Source organism: Podarcis tiliguerta, assembly GCF_965153285.1.
Source record: "Podarcis tiliguerta genome assembly, chromosome: 12".
NCBI classification, from domain to species: Eukaryota; Metazoa; Chordata; class Lepidosauria; order Squamata; family Lacertidae; genus Podarcis; species Podarcis tiliguerta.
Window position 1 is genome coordinate 42,397,754 of NC_139545.1, and position 19,169 is coordinate 42,416,922.

Consider the following 19,169-nt stretch of genomic DNA (forward strand, 5'->3'; position numbering starts at 1 on the left):
ATATATACCTGTGCAGCATTTAGTCTACAAACCTTCTTTCAAATCTTTTAATAGGAAAAGTATCTACACAGCAAATCAAACAAGAGAGCTGCCTATGAAAGAAATACAGACATCTCTTAGCCTAGTGAAGTAGTTACTGTAACTCACCTGAGAAAGCAATAGATTTAACAGTGCAAGTCTGAAACCCAATAGTTAACATTACAGTTTATAAAGATTCCTGATGCTACAGATACCCCTGTCCAGCCTACTGATTTTTCAATTTGTGTATTCAAATGAAGCTGACATTAGGGGACAGGATTGTACAGATGCAGGGGAATATTCTACTACAGGAAATTTAAAATCAGAGAATGCCTGTATTTCTGAACTGAAAAGAGTGTGAGTGTGAGTCTGTAGGGGAGGGGTGTTTAATAAGCTAGATTAAGAAACACTTTGGGAAAACATTGCTAATCAGAATAGGCAATGCAGGAATAAATGGACCAACTCTGACTCAGTAGAAGACAACTTTATACATTTACTGTTCCTTTGTATTCATAGGTAAAACACTGGGAATGACATCTCCTCTTGGAAAGTTTAACATCTACCACCACCTCATCATCCTGCAAAGAAGGGCAAGGAGCCTCACCTCACCCATTCTCAATCAAGTCCATATAAGTTGTGTACCTTTGTTGCTCAATTTGACCCTTTTACATGGTTTTGTACCTATTGTGGTATTTTATGCATTGTGACTTGCTGTTATTTTTATTGATTATTTTATTTTTATTGATTATTGTTTAGTAATTATTTACTGTAATTGCTAAGAGTGAATTTTTAATTATTATTTGCTGGTATTTTGAGAATTAATTTTATTGTGTACTATCATATTAAAATGAATTACTGAATATTACTTTGATATTTTATTCATTTTAAAGCTTGCAAGCCATCCTGTGTATCGTAATACAGAAAGACAGTATACAAATCAAAAGTGAAATGAAACGAACATAGACTTCTGTGAGGCAGCCCTGTTTAGGGAAGTTTTTAATGACTGACGTTTTAATGTATTTTTAATCTTTTGTTGGAAGCTGCCCAGAGTGGCTAGGGATGGGCGGAGCCAGATGGGCAGAGTATAAATAATAATGATATGTTGTTGTTGTTGTTGTTGTTGTTAAACAAGGTATAAACTGTATCCCTCAATATATTCCTCAGAGTGGTTGTGAAGCCAAGTAGCTGAAAACCAAACTCCCTCCCCCACATTTTTGACTCCCTAGAAATATGCAAAAGTGACTGCAAAACAATTAACCCAAAAGGCAAATGTACATAGCAAAAAATGGTGTTTTGAAGAATCTTAAGGATATGATTAATGTGTACTTCCCGCCCCCCTTTCCCAGCTGTTTTCTTTTTTAAAAAATTCAGGGTGAGGGGAGGAGAACATTCATTATCTACTAGTCACACTCAACACAGTTTCAGATCAGAAGCCAAACACTGGGTATCATCTGACAGTTTTAAGCCTGTATAGTAGAGATGGGGAAACTTTCTTTCTACAATTGATTTTGTTTTCATAGAAACCTACCGAAAGGAAATGCCTTAGAAGCCTCACATTTCAGACACCAAAGAGCGTTCAGACCCATGTCTAGGGATGTGGGTAGAATGTTAATTTGGTAAGCTAAATTTCACAAAATGTGGGGAGAGTGGCGCCTTACAAATATGAAATCTGACTATCTGGAAGACAGGGTGAGTCAAATCCTCCCTGTAAACTTTTATCCCAGGACGAATTTCCCCAAACCAGTGTGGTGGGTAAATTGGATTAAAAGATTGAATTTATGTTTGTTATGACCTTAAACAGAAGAATTGACTTCCTGACTCAAACATTTCATTTTGTTTCCAGCAGTGGCTATGCTGGAAGCTCAAAGATGAGGCATGAAGTAGAAGACATGAAAATACCTACTGAGCCAGACAATCAATGCAGCTCAGTAATATACACATAAGCATTCTACATCCTGGTGCTCCCAGATGCTGTTCGGCTACAACATTCATCAGCCCTTGCCAGCATGGACAATGGACAGGGATGATGGGTGCTAGTGCCCAAAACATCTGGAAAGCATCAGGTTGGAGAAAGCTGATTTACACTGGCTAGCAGCAGCTCACTCGGCTTGCAGTGCAGAAAGATGGCATGAATTAAATAGAGGATCTCTTGCATGCAACTAGGCTACAGCCTTTCCCTTAGGCCATGAGCCAAGTGGAGAAACCATAAACCAGCCTCCTCCAAGCTGGCACCCTCCAGATGTTGTGGACTATAACTCCCATATGCCCCAGCCTCCATGCCCAATGGCCATGTATTATGAGAGGTATAGTCCACAACATCTGGATGGTACCACATTGGCTATACATGCCTTGCACCTTCCTCTGGCCTTTATAGCCAGCATCTGGGGCAAAAGATGTATATTTCTCTTCCTACACCTCCTCCAACTGCTCAGACCCCTCCCCATCCTCCAACTATGGCTCCTATCTTGTAGGAGGCACAAAACTCCATAAATTGCTACCCCCTTCCTCTGGATCAGCCTCTGCTACCACTTCCATTCACTCCTCAGAACCCTGCTAGTTCCTGGTTTACACTAACTGGTTTATTATTAGTTCCCAATTTAATCAACTTTGGTAAGTTTGCACTATGGTTTAACAAGAAGCAAAGATCAGAAAATCAGATTTTAAAAAGCTCACCAGTGCACAATAGAAGGGAAACAAATTTCTAGTATTGTGCATATCCACACATCTCACTGCTACACAGCATTCATGAATAGGAAATGAATGCACGCAGGTTCATAAGTATTTGACAATTCCTATTCTAAAGAGTTCACTAGAAACTTTTAAGAGGAGAAACTCTAATTCCCTTAAATTACTGATAATGGCCCAAGCAAATGGAGAACAATTACGATGAAAATTGAATGCTACCCAAATTCCAATTTGTTGTGCCTCCTGAATTAATACTTTGTGCCTATTCCTAGTCTCCTGCAGTATAAACTAAATGCTGCCCCAAGCCATTTCTTTATTTATGCAGCTTCCAAATAATGCTCATTATCACTATAATAATCATATCCCCTTGTATCAAGTCTGTATGCACCACTTTTTATTTAATAAACAAACTTAAAATTATTAGTTGCATTTATTATTCAAAACAGTATTGGTATGGAAATTAGGTAACAAAGTTAATGCCCAGCCCACTAATGCAATCTGCAAATTGTACAGAAATGGCAATAAAATCTGAGTGTGTTGGTGAATAGGGAAATCAGATTGTCTGCCATGACAGCCTATCAAGAGTTCTTCTCACTTCGGGGAAAACATGAGATTCTGGTGGTTTTTTTGTTTTTGTTTTAAAGGTAGACTATGCAACCATGCAGGTGTGGTATAAATCCCCTGTTTTAAAACTATTATGTTTACATACATTACTCTTTATAAAAAAAAATATCTGCCCATTCCTTCAATAGGGGAACAAGGCAGTCTAACAATATGAAAGCCAGCCCATGTTCCTCCAACCCATAACTACAAGCTGGAGTCAAGGAATTTTTTAGAGAGAAGCAGGGTGGTACCGAGAATGGTGGAAGTACAATTTTGTAAGATTTTTTTAAAAAAAATCTGGAGACTGTGGACGTATGAATAGCCTTTCTTTATCAGGCCAAAGGCTCATCTAGTCCTGCAGCCTCTTCTCACAGTGTACAGCCAGATGTCAACCGGAAGCCCACAAATAAATACATCAGTGCAACAAAACTCTCCCCACTTGTGATTCCCAGCAATTGGTAAGGAAGGATATTGACTCTAACAGTGGAGGTAGAACATTGTCATTCTGGCTATTAGGCATTGGCAACCTTATCCTCCATGAGTTTGCCTAGCCCAGTTTTAAAGTCATTCAAGTATGTGGCTATCGCTACATCTTGAGGGAGTGAATTCCAGTTTAATAATGGGCTGCGTGAATAACTTTCTTTTGTATGTCCTGAACAGGGAATGAAATGGATGGATAGAAGATTGAATAAAGCAATAGGAGAGACTAGACACTATGCTGGGACAGTGAAAAGATCCACTGCAATAAAGGGGTGTTAAGGGAGGGGTATTATCTCTGGTGGAGGATTTGCCATCCTCCTTCTGGAGTAGTCTGCCTACCTTTGGTCACCACCCTGTTCTCAGCTCTCACCTGTGGCTCCTAGAAGCTGTCAGCATGTGGTAGTGACCATACCCCAAGAACAGCTTCGATTGGCCAGCAAAACCAGGTGAGGTTAGCCAATGGGTATCAAATCCTCATTCAGTTAGGGACTTCCTCTGCATGCAAAGCCAGGCTCTGATGGATTGAGTTACTGACAGGTGGCACTTTTTAGTGCTTTAGTCTCCCACTAAGTTGTCTCTAAACCACTATTATTTGCAGCAGACATATAAATAATCAGTCTTAAATGTGCATTAAGCTTAGAAAACCCCAATTTTCTCAAAGACAACTGGCAAATACCATGAAAGGCAAAACATGTCACATTTATTTTTCTGTGAAATACTCACTTGCATTCTAATTGGGAGTGCCCATGTAAATGACATGAAAAATTGTTTGTAGCCAGCCGTCAACAAGAAAAAAAGGGAGGGTGCCTGGCAGAGGGCAAGGGAAATGCGTAGTTGTTTATGAGTGCATGTCATCCCCTAATAAATACTAATGCTCTGCAGTTGGCCCCCTTGAGTAGAAAAATAATGTCGATGTTGGGGTTTAGAATTGCAGCTTTCAACATGCCCACATAGGAAGTCGCCTTGTAACTGGAGAGGATTATTTATCCGTCTAATTCACTGCTGCCTTTTTTGTATTTAAGTAGCTCTTCTGGGTCTTATGCCCCTGTCTTTCCCATCACTTGCCACCTGAGCCTTTTAACAGGGATTGCCAGGGATTGAATCTAGGACAAAGCATGTACTCTGCCACAAAGCTATGGTCTGTCCTGCTGATGTTATGATGCTTATTGACTGCACATTTTCCTTCATCAGAAATAGATAAGAGTTCTATTAAAAAGCTGTCATCATCCCCAGCAGCTTAGACTAAAGGTTAGCTGCTCTGCTTTTGGGACATAGCTTATAATAAGAAGAATAATTGGATGCCTTCATCTGACCCACCTGCAACAAAATATGTCTCTCCTGTATCACTCTTTCCAGCCACTGCAGACGCTGTAACTTTCCAATAGTTTGACTTCGCCCCACAGGCACACACTTCCATTGTCTCCCGAGAAAGATGGATGCCAGCACAGTACAATAAGAACATAAGAAGTGCTAACAGCCCTTCTAGTCCAGCATCTACCATTGCTAATGGGCATTGATTATTTATTACTTATGTATCCTTGACCCTAAAGTTCCAGGGCAGGTGACAGCAATTTAAAATACAGTTTAAAATTAATTACAATCACAAGAATAGGGCAGCCAGAGTAAGGAGGTGGTCAAAGGCCAGGGTAAAGAGGTGGGACTTTAGTATACAATGGTAACTGTATAGTGAAGATGCCAGACTCTTAATAAATATATCACACAGATTATAACCATGTCTTCATTGCTAGTTGGCCTCCTCCTGTCTCAAGAGACAATGGAGTGTGCCTCTGGATGCAAGCCTGGGCAGTGTATATGGAGGTCCTGGGCTGCACAGATGACAAGATCCCCCTCTTGGCCTCACTAATGTGGTCCAAAGGAAAGCAGAGCAATATGTTTGTTATAAAATATTACAACAACAACAACAACAACAACAACATTTTTTAATTTTTTAAATAAAGTTTTGCACCACTTAGAATCATAGAATTGTAGAGTTGGAAGGGACCACGAGGGTCATCTAGTCCCTACAACGCAGGAATCTTTTTGCCCAATGTGGGGCTCGAACCCACAACCTTGTGTCTCATGCTCTACCGACTGAACTATCCTGCAGGCTCACTTGATTGTTTTTTTAAAAAAAAAACCAAAAACCTCAAAGCAGTTTAAAAATAGAATATGAATGCCAAACTTCTGTGGAACAAAGAAGGGAGAGACTACTGCCTTTGTGTCTTGCTTTGGGGCTTCCCAGAGGCACTGTGATTGGTCATTGGAAAATGGAATGCTGGATTACATGGGCGCTTGGTCTGAACCAGAAGGACTGTGATGTAGAGGATGCCCACTAAATCTTAGGGCTTCTGCTGCAGCACAATAAAAGAAGCCATCCCTGAAGTATGATAGCAATGCATCTAAAAGAACATGTCACAGCAATATAAGCAACAACTTAGACCAACAGGTAATTTCAGTTCCAAATAACTACTGCTTTTGCAATTAATGCACGGATAAAATGTATGCTAGGGTACACCTTAGCGAAAATGAAGTTTAGTGCAGAATTCAATTTTCTTTTTGGAGCCCAAAATCTAGGCCAATCACAGCATAAATATAAGCACTGCATGAAATTAGGCCAATTTAAATGCATGTATGCAGATGCTAGCATTGTTCAACTAATTAAGGCAGTCCAGTTGCACTTTTTAAAAAGAGGGATTGAAATTATTTTATTGAGAACATGAATTTCTGTAGACAATTACCAACTTCAAGAGATACTAGAATGAAACTCATTTATTGCCTAATTATCTAAACACTTCTAACTAAATTTCATGAACTAGTGTAAAGCATTTGATGAAATATTTCCCATTTGTTTAAACTACAATTTATTACACTGAAAGACAACTCCAATGAAATGGATGCTTTCTAGGGTTGCCACCTTTGGTCAGGCAAAATAAAGGAGAGGTTGGGCAAAATAAGGGTCAGGTCAGGGGGAATTAGGGGGCTAAAAATTCCTTTATCTGGTGCAGAAATGACTTCAAAGCAACCCATTGCAATGGCACATGGTGTTTACAATGGGGGAAAACAGGCCCATGCAACACAGAGACACCTGTCTCTCCCTCTCTGACTCAGAGTCACCAGACTCAAAGTCACCATCACCGACTGCACACAGAACTCTCCCCCCCCCCCGCTCTCCACTAGGGCGGTGAAAACCCCCTCTCTTGCTCTCCAACCCACCCACCACCCTCCCTGCCCAAGCAAAACCCAAGACTCCACTGAAGCTATAATTTTGATGTATGCTATTTTTCCTTTTATGCTGCTCCACTAGTTTTAAAGTATTAAACATGTCTAATAGGTCTGTGGCTATAATGCTTGGGTTGTTAATGTTGTATTTTGATTTTGTTTCATCATGAGCCAACTTGAAAGGATTTTGGTACTAAAAAGCAGCATAAAAATCACTGTAGTAATTAATAAATGGACCCAACTGTCTGACCTGGTAAGGAAACCTACTAGGTTAAAGCTTTAGCTTGAGCCCACTGAATACTACTGGGTTGGTGTTGAGGTAAATTCCCAAAATCTTAATTTGCCATACTTCATGGGCCTGTCTCTCTAAACTCCATAACTGCTTCATATCTCAATGGATAAAATAAAAAGTGGGGTGGTGGATAATCCTGCCAAACGAAAGCAAAAAGCTAATTCTCAGCTAGAGGACATAAAATCCAGCATATAGAATATTGCAGTACTGTACAAGACAGTAAATCATACATTTTCACATCTAGAAAGCTAAATCATGGAAGCTGACAGTTAAAGCTGTTTAATGCATTACATATATCAAAGCTCAACAGCAAAGAGTTTAATAGTAAACCTGACCCACATAAAGAAATGCAAGTTCTGCCTGCAATCATCAAAATGAGAGATAAGTGAGCTCCCCCAGGCTCAATTTGGATTGGGATTGGCAACTGCAGAGAATGCTCGGAAAAAAGGTTATTTTTCCTGAGAATTTAAAATTTGCTGGGCTGATGTGAGTCCCAAACCTCCTCTCCCATGAGCTCCCTTCGACTTGTCATTAATGGCAGTGATAATTGTCATGGCCATGGCAGTGGGAACGGACACCACTCTCCTTTCTTAAATTTTACCTCTCTAGAGTCAATTTGAGAAGCAAGCATGTACCCATCCCTAGTGAACTCAATGTACAAAAAGAGTTAAATCTGTATCTTTTATCTCTTTACCTAACGCTTTTCCTGCTTCTTACAGAAAGAGACACCTCAAAGCAGCTTACAAACCAAACATTGACGCATTAAAGTATGTGTGCATTCCACAACAAATCCCTAGAAAGTAAAACATAGAATAGAATAGAATAGAATAGAATAGATTCTTTATTGTCATTACACAAGTGCAACATTGCACAAGTGCAACGAAATTGGATGCCATCCCTTAAAAACAACAAAAGCAAAACAACAACAACAACCAAACAAACCACATTCCAGCCACACCCACACCAACACCCATCAAACTCCCAGGTCACACTATCGAGTTACAGCATTCAAAAAGGCCACAGCTCTTGGATAGAAACTGTTTTTCAGTCTATTTGTCCTTGACTTGATGTTTCTATATCTCCTGCCAGAAGGCAGTAGTGCAAACAGACTGTGTCCCGGGTGAGATGAATCCTGCAGGATGTTGTTTGCTTTCCTAAGACAACGGGAACCGTACAGTTCTTCCAAAGATGGGAGAGGATGACCAATAATCCTTTGGGCTGTGGTTATGACCTTCTGGAGCACCTTCCTCTCCCTAGCTGTACAACTGGAGAACCAAGCACAAATACAGTATGTAAGAATGCTCTCTATGGAGCCTCGGTAGAAGGACACCAGCAGTCTCTCACTCAGATTGTTCTTCTTCAAAAGTCTGAGGAAATAAATTCTCTGCTGGGCCTTCTTCACCAGAGCAGTGGTATTTGCGCTCCAAGTCATGCCCTGATCGATAGTTACTCCCAAAAACCTGAATTCCGCCACCCTCTCCACCCGTTCCCCGTTGATATACAAGGGCTGAATGTCCGCCTTTTTTTTTCTGTAATCCACCACCAATTCCTTGGTCTTAGCCGTATTAAGAGCCAGATTGTTCTCTCCACACCAAACACAGAGCCGCTCCACCTCGTCCCGATAGGCGGACTCATCCCCTCCTGAAATGAGCCCTACCACCGTAGTGTCATCAGCAAACTTGATGATTTTGTTGCTGGAATAGATGGCTGTACAGTCATACGTATAGAGAGCATAGAGCAGGGGACTCAACACACAACCCTGTGGTGAGCCGGTGTTAAGGCTAAGGGCTGTGGACATATGTGACCCTACTCTAACCCTCTGAGAACGTTCTGACAAAAAATCCAAAACCCAGAGACAGGTGGAGTTGGAGAGTCCAATCGCCTCTAGCTTGGACACCAGTCTATGGGGGAGGATAGTGTTAAAAGCAGAGCTAAAATCCACAAACAGCAGCCTCACATAACTCCCCGGCTGCTCCAGATGGGACAGAGCAGCATGGAGAGTGGTGGTGATAGCGTCTTCTGTGGATCTATTTGCCTTGTATGCAAACTGGTGGTTGTCAAAAGTTGATGGAAGACAGGAAATAATGTGACGGCGCACCAGTTTCTCAAAACACTTCATGATGATTGGAGTCAGTGCAACTGGTCTGTAGTCATTCAAACTACTGATTGTGGATTTTTTAGGCAGAGGGACAATAGTTGACGACTTCAGGCAGGGTGGGACAATAGACTGGTGTAAGGACTTATTGAAGATCTTAGTAAAGACCCTCGCCAGCTGATCCGCACAGCCCTTCAACACCTTTCCAGTGATGCCATCAGGTCCAGCCGCCTTCCTCGGATTCGCCATCCTCAATACCTGTCTCACCTCATGCTCCTCTACCGTGAATGAGGGGCCCCCATGGGCTGGTGGCTGTAATACCGGCGTCTCAGGTGGCTCCCTCTCAAAGCGAGCAAAGAAGAGGTTAAGCTCCTCCGCCAGCAAAGGGTCACCGTCGACAGCACCAAGGTTAGGTTTGTAGTTGGTAATATGCTGAATCCCCTGCCACATCTGTCTTGTGTTGTTGCTCCTTAAATTATCCTCAATCCTCAGCCTATAATCCAATTTTGCCCGTCGAATACCCCTCTTCAAGTTTGCTCTTGCCACACTGTAAAGCTGCACCTCGCCTGACCTAAAAGCCCTGTTCCTTTCCCGCAACAGGCACTGGACCTCTCTATTCATCCAGGGTTTCTGATTGGGGTAAAACCGGATGGATTTATTTACTGTGACAGTGTCTGTGCAGTGATTGATATAGCACAGAACTGCCGCCGTGTGTTCCTCCAGGTCTGTATGATCGAAAATATCCCAATTGGTTCTCTCAAAACAGTCCTGCAGCTGGTGAATAGCACCTTCAGGCCAGATTTTAACAGATTTTAATATTGTGGGAGCCCGTTTCCTAAGTGGGATATATGCTGGTACCAGGAACAGAGACATATGGTCGGACTGGCCCAAGTGTGGCAGCTGTAAAGCCCTATAGCCGTGATTTACATTCGAATAAACTTTATCCAGTGTCTTGTCCCCTCTTGTGGGACATTTCACATGCTGATAGAGCGTTGGGAGCACTGTTTTAAGTTCAACATGGTTGAAGTCTCCCGCAATGATGTGCACAGCTTCAGGATACTTGTCTTGCTGGCTGCTGATAAGGCTCTGCAGGCATCCCGAAGCCAGGTTGGCATTGGCATCTGGTGGCACGTACACACCAGTTAACATAACAGCTGTGAACTCCCTAGGGAGATAGGCTGGTCTACATTTAACAGCCACATATTCCAAATCCGGTGAACAGTGACTGCCCACAGTCTTCGAATTATTGGACCAGCATTTGTTCACATATACACACAGCCCCCCTCCTTTGGTTTTTCCGAAGTCCATGCCTCGGTCATGACGATGTACCGCACAGCCTTCCAACTGAATAGCTGTGTCTGGTATGGACGGTTGAAGCCATGTCTCAATGACAAATAAAACGCAGCAATCTTTTACAAGGCTGTTCTTTGCTGCCTGCAGCCTCAATTCATCCATCTTGTTGGCAAGAGATCTCACATTAGCAAGAAATATGCTAGGGAGCGGTGGTTTAGATGGACTCCTCTGCAATCTTACCAGGACGCCAGCCCGACAACCCCGCCTTTGCCTCCTGTCTCTACGCCGCCTTCGCCTCCTCAAACCAAACATTGACGCATTAAAGTATGTGTGCATTCCACAACAAATCCCTAGAAAGTAAAACATCCAATAACTATATAAAAACATGCCTAAAATAAATTTGTGCGAGAAGATTAAACACTGGGGACCTTTCAAGGAGGCCTTGCAAAGCTGAAATTCAGCCAGCAAGGAAGCTCTGTATCAAGACATCAGTGGTTTTATACTTCGCAGCCTGAAGACACAATGGGTAGGACTTACCTTAATGTGTGTGCTCATGACAAACTGTTGTTATAAAATTATTAATAGTAATATCATTTAGGTGTTGCTTTCCCCAAAAAATGTATCAAAGGAACCTCCATATCTAATATATAACAATCATCGTCATCGTGAACAGGCCTGCTTAGCTTCAAAGTTGCTGTGCAATGTGCTTTTAGATAATAACCCTGGATCCAGCCTAGGACCACATTAACCTATCTTTGTCACAAACATGTCACAAATACTGGGCCAGTAGCTCTTCCTGAGTCACACTTCTTCTATTTCAAGATGGACAGGGATTACTTACTTAGAAATATCTTACCACTTTTGGGGGATGGAGAGAAGGGGAGAAAAGATAAAAAAGCAAACTCAAAATGGGATTGCAAAGCAATTTCTCACACTAAAGGGAAATGAAAAATAAATACAGTCAAGATAGATAAACAAAAAAAAATCCTTATCAAGAGCTGCAAAAAGGAGCGATTTTTATCTGCTGGGCTTCGGTGCTTACGAAATCACACATGAGAGAGGCTAGCAGAAATTGTCATCACCAGTTAAAGGTGGTAGGAAAGCACCTGGCTTTATTTTAAAAGAAAGTGAATTTATGGAGAAGGTAAGGAGGTACGTGACCTACTAAATTAAATGCTAAATTTCTGGGGAACTGTTTCTGGCATGTGATGCATATGACTAGATGCAGTTTTCCCTCTCCTGCTTTTGGGAGGGTGGGTGTTACTTTTCACGGAAGAGGCTAACACGGACGGCTCCCTGGATAGCTGAGGGAAAAGAAGCAGCTGTGCTCCAGCCCTAGTTTGTTATCTGCTTCAACTCTCCCTTGATGAGACAGCACCACAGGGTGTATCCACAGATGAAATCTCTCGGCCCACCTACTCACGCTTCTCTGGTCTCAAGGGGATGACATCTGTTTGTGAACGGAAGAGAACAACACAAACCGCCTGCTGTGGGTGGTTCCTTTTCAGCTTCATCAACACCTCAGGCGAATGGTCTCTGTGGGGCTTCACATGACCATCGAACTCATAGAAGCTGCTTAGAATTACGCTTTTCCCATGCCACTGCTAATGGCAAACATAAAACAAAACAAAACCCAGTAGCGTTGCAGTGATGTGCAAAATCCCCACTATTCAGTGCAGCCTGAACACAAGCACAAGGCTAGGGTCAAGGAGCTGGCACACTTAGGAAATTCAAGCCCAAGTATTGGTGTGAATTGGCCAGTCCTCCTTCAGAAAGCCAGTCACAGACGTCAAGAAAGCCACATTCAGAAAGCCACAGACATCAAGATAAGACACCCGCTAAGTATACTCTGGAGATACAATTTAGTACTGTTTACTTAGTTAGTTGATTTATATCCTGCTTTCTGGCTAGTGTCCTCAAAGAACCTCATGACATTTTGAAAACACAACAGATACTTGAAGAACCACGTGCTCACAAAACTAAACATGGAAGCAGGAGATGGCAACAGTTGCTCCTTCACTCAGGGCAAATGGTGTCACAGTTGACCTTGTGCTGAGGAGGCAGCACTCTGGCTGGAGCAGACCCTGATGTTCTGTTTGCCTGCCTCACTTGTTCTCTACTTTCCTCATACAGAGCAAATTGCGCCCATTACCATTGCGGGGCAAAGGGAACAGTCTGACTGGAATAGACCCCCTGATGTTGTCTTTGCCTGCCTGCCTGGCTCTCTTCTTCCTTCCCCATTAAGATACTATGCTGTATACTGTCAGAACTGCATTATTTTGGTACAGAAAGTACAGTGGTGCCCCGCAAGATGAATGCCTCGCAAGACGGAAAACCTGCTAGATGAAAGGGTTTTCCGTTTTGGAGGTGCTTCGCAGGACGAATTTCTCTATGGGCTTGCTTCGCAAGACGAAAATGTCTTGTGATTCTTGCGATTTTTTTTCACTCCCCACCCCCTTTTTCTAAGGCACTAAGCTGCTAATAGCCTTTTAGCAGCTAATCCGCTAATCCCTTAAGCCTTTAATAGCCGCTAAACCGCTAATAGCGCTAATCCGCTAATCCACTAATAGGGTTGCTTCGCAAGACGAAAAAACCGCTAGACAAAGAGACTCGCGGAATGGATTCTTTTCGTCTTGCGAGGCACCACTGTATTGGTTTAAAGTGTAGAGATCTTTCCTATTCTAATTAATTCAAGAAGGTTCTGAAGGCTTCTCTGTGTTATACAAGCTGGTGCAAGTTGGAAGTTTCTAGCTGACAAGTAAGTTTTCTATTCTGCCTGGAAACAGGCAGAAGGTCCCTGATGTTTGGGTTATTTCTTCAGAGAAGCTGAACAGCTGGTTCAAACTGGTTCTGTTATCTCTTTCTATAGGTCATGGTGTCCTATAATAATAGGCCAGAAGGAGCCTGGTTTTCACTTTCTGTCTCTCTTTCCTTCTGGAGTGGTGTTCTGTACATACTATGTTTAAGTGTTAAGTTTTAATCTTCTTGTAAATTTAAGTTAAGTTTGCCACAACTGGATTTCTTATAGACTGTGCCAATCCAGAAAAGTTGGATTTGTGACCATTATGCTCATTTGCCTTCAGTAAACTCTGCTGAATGAAGCTGATTGCCTCAGAGTTATTTTGGGGGGAACCCTGCTAACTATACAGCGAGGTCTGCTCTGGATCAATATGGAGCAAAACCATGTCATGATGTAGATCATAGAGTACTGAACTAGTGTCAGAGAAACCCAGGATCAAAACACCACTCAGATATCCACAGGATTTTGTTGTTGGGGGACGCCAAGCCAAACTATGAAAGGGGAAGCAGGCTAGTTTTTCATAAAGAAGGAAGCAGAGGGGGAGGCCAGTACATTTTGCTTCATACTCCAGGTCCTACAAATGCTAAAATCATACTTTTTAATGGTTCATTGGGGGGGGGGGGAATCTGCCCCTTGCCCCCACCTCAAAGTGCCCATGTTTCTGGCTCAATACTGGAGGCAGCTCTCCATGGTTTCAGGTAGGGTTCTCTCACATGCCTATCTAGAGGTCCCAGGAATTGAAACTGTGAACTTCTGCATGCAAAGCAGATCATCTACCACTGAGCTTTGGCCCAGCTACTATCTCACGTTTAGCCAATCTCACAATCCTAATGGGGTGGGGTGGGGGAGTGTTGAAATCTTGTACATCCCATCTCCTAGAAGGAAGGACAGGGTAAAATTCTAACATACTTGTTCCATTACCGGTATCTAAACTTTCTACTGGACTTTGAATGTGTGCCTTTTGAAACAGCACTCAATCTGACAATTTTTGAAATAAAATTGGTAAGGGCAAGTGACGAAGTACCGTATTTTTCGCTCTATAAGAGGCACCAGACCATAAGACGCACCTAGTTTTTGGAGGAGCGATCCCTCTTAATGTTCTGGCTTCTGGGATAGCCACGCAAAGCCTGTTCAGGGCAGGGGGAGCCTTCTGTTCTGGCTTCAGCGATAGCTGCACATTCATTCCATAAGACACACACACATTTCCCTTTACTTTTTAGGAGGGAAAAAGTGTGTCTTATAGAGCGAAAAATATGGTAGATCCAGGCTAGGCTGGGGAAGAATTTGGCATATCAGGTACAGACAATATGACAATGCATGAAAAGAGCCAGGGTAGAACCACCTGTGCAACAGTAGAGCCATAATGGGACAAGAACATAAGAAGAGCCTGCTGGATTAGGCCCATGGTTCATCTAGTCTGGCATCCTGTTCTCACAGTGGCCAACCCTTTGTCTGTGGGAAACCCACAAGCAGGATTCAAGTACAAGAGTCCCCTCCTGTGGTTTCCAGTAACTGTTATTCAGAAGCATTATTGCCTCCGACTGTGGAGGCAGAGTACAGCCATCAAGCAGAGTAGTTGCTTTGTAGTATCACACAGTTGGAAAGGGCGATGAGGGTCATTTAGTCCAACCCCTGGTCTGATGAAATATGGCCAGGGATGGATCAATAAATAAAATGTTGGGCTGGCTCTGAAGTTTACTAACCTTTTAGACCACCAAAACCAGAGCGCAAACATTTTCCAGTACTGTAGTGATTTAAGACTGAACAAAAAGAATGGAAGAAGAAAGAAAGAAAGAAAGAAAGAAAGAAAGAAAGAAAGAAAGAAAGAGAAAGAAAAGAAACAGGCATTTACTGGTGGGGGATAAGCACAGAGATATTTTAGTTACACATTTTATCTCTTATGTTTTAATATAAGGATGATCTGAAGATTTAATGAGTTGTTTTATATTCCCTTGCTATTTTTTTAAGCTGCCCAGTTTCTTCACTTCTAAATATACATAAACTCTTAATGAGAAAGGAAGGACAGACATTTCTAAACCACTTCAAATGTTTTAAAGCTTGCACAGCTACATATTTAGGAGAAAAGCTCTTGTTTGCTATCTGATGGCAAGCGATCACATTTATAGTATTTAAATTCAGTCCTCTGAAACAAACAAGTTGGTTCACAGGCAGTGCCGCTGCGGCTGAACTGTCATTGCCTGACATCCTGTCTTATCTGCCAAATTGCTCATTAGGTTTGGCAATTTTCACCTGCGCCTCCAGTTTCTACATTTCAGCAGGGAATAAGCATCAGTTTGCTTCAACCCATCTTCTACAGCAAGCTCCCTATGTACATCTTCTGTAAAGTACACAGATACCCACTTAGTAATAATAAAAAATGCACTTTTATCTAGTACACAGTTACTCTAAACTAAATAAATGCAGCAGCAGAAAATTTAGTTTGGGTAATATTTTATATAAAAATATATATTAAAAACAAGGAGATAAAAAACTTTTAAAAAGGAAGGAAGGAAGACTTGTAGTTTTCTATACAGAATAGCACAAAGACTTTATTTCCCAGTATTATTCTTGATTTGTTGCAAAAATCCAATCTAAGCCATCTCTCCATGCACACAGTACATGGTTATTGCAGAGAATGCATGGTTTTATGTCTTGTGCATAGGGGGTAATGGCAGTCCAGATGCATATTACTTTCTCAGCTGGAGCTGATCTAGCTAACCTTTCCCTTTCTAGGGAAGGTGGTACAATTTAAACACAAACCAAAAAAGTGGCGGGGGGGAACAAGGCAACCTGAACAAAGGAAGATGAAAATCTCAGCAGATCATTCAGCCTTAGCTTAATACGCCTAGACAGTGCGTCGAAACAGAGGCTGCTCTGTTACCCCTCAGATGCATGCAAACAGCAGAACAAAATGTAGGCTTTGCCACATGAGCTGCATTGTCAAAAGGTGTAGCCCATTTGGTACTTAGAAAAAAGCATACTCAGGGCAGGCGGAGGCGGGTGGGGGAATAATAAAATTGCAAAGCACCAAAGGAGAAAAAGAGAAATATCTACAACTGCTACCAAACAATTTCGGATGGAATACTGTTTTTCATTTGGTAGAAGTAAAATATTCACTACCAACCCTACAATTAGCTGGAAAATTACAATAATTACAGCAATTTTGCATCCCATCTCCAATCTAATTAATAGATATATGATCTTGTCAACATGTAATAATCAGGATCTGCAACTACCATGAAACTGGATGGGTTTTATGAGCTGAATAGAAGCTGAACAGTATAAGAAGGTAATTATTTGAAATCCTGAGAATACCATTTGTATGCCATGCTTCACTTCACAAGTTAAAAAGGAAATACAATAGGGATATTATTTCTATTTTCAAAGTATATTTAAATCAGGTATTTGAAATCGGTTTGCCTTAATGTCAAATCACGTTGCTGGTATGGCTCCAATTACCCACGGGGTGCAGCATCCCGAAGAACAAAAAATATTCCACAAAGAAAGGAAAGAAATTCTTTTAAGTGGTACACAGAACATTGCTTTTGATTTTCTAGGATATCTGTGCCAAAATATTTCGCACATTTCTTCCCTGAGCATAAATGTCATGCAAATACATTGTCTAAGTTAGTCTCTTTAAACAGTTTTCCTCAATGTGCAACATAGAGGACAAGCAGTAGATGCACATGACAGTTAATGGGGATGAAGGTTCAAACCTAGGAAAGACTATAAAAAGTCTGGCTTAACCCTAGTCTAATCCCTCATCTGTAAGGCAGATCCATGGATCCACAATTTGGGACGGGGGCCAGGTAGGAATTTTTCCATTTGGCGGATTGGCACTGGCCACTTGGTTTTCGCCTACCTCTTAGCAATCGTCACAACTTTGTAAGGTTTGGCGGTTAGGCATTGGCTCATTGATTTGTGGGGGAGGGGAGGTCAGCCATCGCCTGCCCCTCCATTGACCAAAGGTATTCCATTAAAGGAATCTAGGGCCTGGATCCTGTCCAAAGTCTGCTTGAGGGACTAGGGCCATGCCAGGCCTCTGGGGACACTGAGGAGAGCTACAGGCGGGTTCCCCCAATGTGCGTTCCTCTTTGGGTGGTTTACCCTTATTGACTTCCTGCAAAGCGGGCAGGAGTCCGATATAGTCCTTTGCCAATGCCTAAGCCAATACCGCTCACATTTCTGTAATCAATAAAGTTGTGGCCTAAAATTTGCCCAATAACCTTAAACCAAAATTCTGTGTCAGTGTGAATTTTATTGTAACGAGGGGCTGGTTTGGGGGCCTTGCCATGCAACAGCCTTCCCCAACAAGATGTTTTGGACTACAGTTCCCATCATTCCCAATTACTGGCCATGCTTGAGGAAGGCTGTTCTAGAGGTATCTATTTCATCACTGCCAGAAATAGAATGATAAACTAAATGGACTTCGGTGTGATCCAGTAAGAAATTCTTAGCATTTTGAGTTGACTAAGAGGTGGACAAGTTCCTTCCTCTCATGTTTTAATCAATGTAACGTGAACAGTTTTATTCACTGAATGATAACACTTAGGAAACTGAATGGAGAAAGGAAACTTTTGTAGTGTTTTGTATTGCGATATAGTTTGGGGGGGAAGGGAGGGAAAGTGCTGTATCCCTGGAATTCCTTTGGAAATATTGAAGCATACCATGCGTTTGCTGTTACCTTTCCCACTCTTCTGTCCGATGACATTTTTGAAGTGTGTGTGGATTCTCTATTTCATTAGTTTCTATTTGAGCCTTACTTAACTCTTGGGGAACAGCAAACCATTTGTTTAATCAAGGTAGAGTCAAGCTACAAGAAAGATGATAAACACTTCCCTTAGATCAGGCATGGCCAAACTTGGCACTCCAGTAGTTTTGGGTCTACAACTCCCATCATCCCTAGCTAACAGGACCAGTGGTCAGGGTTGATGGAAATTGTAGTCCCAAAACAGCTAGAGGGCCAAGTTTGGCCACGCCTACCTTAGATCAACCTTCTCTGAATGCAGTACTGTCTAGCTGTTTTGGACTACAACTTCCATCAGCCCCAGTCGGAGCTGTTGTAATCAAAAGCATATGGAGAGTAAGTTGGAGGAAGTTGATCTAGATGATATGGTGGCAACACTCCTCAGCTGACAAGCTTATCAAGCAATAAAGTTCAGTCTCAGCTCATCCTTGCAACCTTAGGTTTCTGACAACTAAGTGAAATGTAGCCATGAACCAGTGTTTAAGCAGTCCAGCAATGCAGTGATATTCTAAACCCATTTTCTAAATCTTCTGAAGACTTATTCCAGATTTTTTTTTTTGGGGGGGGGGGAGACCAGGGGATAAGAAACAGAATGCCACCAAAATTAGGAGCCCATATTTATTTCTGGCCCTCCTTTGCCACCTCCTCCAATAGGAAACCCCATGTCCAGATACAGAGTTTCCCTGTCCCTGCCCTACAATGATTGGTAGCATGGGCAAACAAATGCATTGTGACATGACATCAGAACAAGCACTAAGTTGTACTGCGTGAAATAAGAGTAGGGAAATAACTTTTTATGTGATCTCTATTGCAACATGTCCTTATTTTCACCCTGAATTTGACATATTCAGATCTTGAGATGTGAAGACAACTCCCTGATTTTTTTTTTTATTATTTGAAAGGGGTAGAAAGGCATATAACTCACTGTGCCATTGGG

General features: G+C 42.0%; 1 protein-coding gene across 8 annotated transcripts in view; it reads right to left on the reverse strand.

Moving 5' to 3' along the window:
• Positions 1-19,169, reverse strand: part of PARD3 (par-3 family cell polarity regulator) — a 556,151-nt gene that overhangs the window by 311,215 nt on the left and 225,767 nt on the right. The gene's annotated exons all lie outside the window — the stretch shown is intronic.